Below are 1,872 nucleotides of genomic sequence, written 5' to 3'. Positions count from 1 at the left end.
AAGTGGATTTCCCACTTGTTTTGGCCTACTCAAAATTGAACTGAAGTTAAATACATGCACTCAGATACATTATGTTGTCATATACCATATTAAAACATTAGAAGAAAAAAAGACTAACATGACCTACTAAAAATTAAACTGAAGTTAACTACATGAACTAGGATATATTATGTTGGCAAATACCATATAAAAAACTAGAAAACAAAGACTAGCAAGGAAGATTTACCAAACTAAACTTTAACTTACATAATTAAGCATGATTTCGGTTTTGTCATGTACGAATTCAAAAGTAGAGTTGGTAATGAAAGTTGCACAATTTATATATGGAATAACACTTTGTTTGCTACAAAAACTTCATATATATAACCTCTAACAAGGAAAACTTTAAATGTTGAGAGTGGGATTTGAACCCACACCCTTTCGGACCAGAACCTTAATCTGGCGCCTTAGACCAACTCGGCCATCTCAACTTTGGTTACCAAACTCAACTTTAGCTTACATAATTGTGCATGATTTAGGTTCTGTCATGTACGAATTCAGAAGTAGAGTTGGTAACGAAAGTTGCACAATTTATATATGGAATAACACTTTGCTTGTACGAAAACTTCGGGATTTGAACTCACGCTCCCACGCCCTTTCGAACCAGAACCTTAATCTGACGCCTTAGACCAACTTGGCCATCTCAACTTTAGTTACTAAACTCATATTTGGTTACTAAACTAACCTTTAGCTTACATAATTGTGCATGATTTAGGTTCTGTCATGTACGAATTTAGAAGTAAATTTGGTAATGAAAGTTACACAATTTATTTATGGAATAACACTTTGCTAGGTACGAAAACTTCATATATAACCTTGTTCACCATGTATTATATTAAAATGTGATAGCCTTGACTTTGATTGATGGATATTGTCTTGAATCGCAACTTACGATATGGTCATGGTTTCAAATAACTGAGTCACAATGATTGAATACAGTGTTCAACGTTTTATTAATAATATCAATTTATCACCCAAATTTTTAACATTGACATCACAATTTTCTAAGTTACAATAAAAGATGAACTCAAACTTTGATTTTAAGGATTAAACATGAGAAATGTTATATCAGTGAATAAAAAACGTTGTTAAAATGGAAAGTGAAGTCTTCACAATGTGAGACTGTACGACGACATCTTTACTTCTGACAATTATATGATTTTTGTATTATGACAATACTAGAATTTTTCATATTTAATGAGATTTTTTTACAAATTTGTTATATCATTAGGTCTTTATTATATAAACACTTTTTATAACTTGATTTTTGCAATATATATATATATATATATATATATATATATATGTGTATATATATAGGATTAAATATGTTTTTGATCCCTCAATTTTCGATGAAAATTAGAATTAATTCCTTTTTGAAACTTTGGCCCAATTAATCCCCTAACTTTAGAACTTCGAAACTTAATATCATTTTTATTTAAATTAATTTATAGGAAATATTTCAGTTTTAGAAATATGTTTTAGTTTTAGAATTTAGTTATTATTTTAGATTAAGATTGAAATATTGTAAGTATTTTATGGTTGATATCTCATATTTCTCATATTTCCAAAAACCCTAAAAATCCCAATAGTGTTATCAAAGCCATTGTTCTAACTATCGGTAGAATGGAAAGAAATATTTCACAAGTCAATGTTACATCTTTTAATGATGAAAGCATTGATCTATGGGCGGTAAGAATGCAAACATATATAAAGAGGCTAGATCTATGGGAAGTTGTGGAGGAAGATGATAATCCTTTACCTGAAAATCCTACCGTGGCTCAAACTAAAACGCATAAGGAAAAAAAGACGAGAAGGGCAAAGGCAAAATCA

General features: G+C 29.7%; 1 non-coding gene across 1 annotated transcript; it reads right to left on the bottom strand.

The window, feature by feature from the left end:
* Positions 1 to 389: 389 nt before the first annotated feature.
* On the bottom strand, positions 390 to 470 carry TRNAL-AAG. Its single transcript has one exon. It is a non-coding gene; the product is annotated as a tRNA-Leu (tRNA).
* Between the last annotated feature and the right edge of the window lie 1,402 nt (positions 471 to 1,872).

Source organism: Vigna unguiculata, chromosome 11, assembly GCF_004118075.2.
Source record: "Vigna unguiculata cultivar IT97K-499-35 chromosome 11, ASM411807v1, whole genome shotgun sequence".
Lineage (NCBI taxonomy): Eukaryota > Viridiplantae > Streptophyta > Magnoliopsida > Fabales > Fabaceae > Vigna > Vigna unguiculata.
The sequence above is the reverse complement of the archived record's forward strand: the minus strand, read 5'-3'. Positions and strand labels throughout refer to the sequence as shown.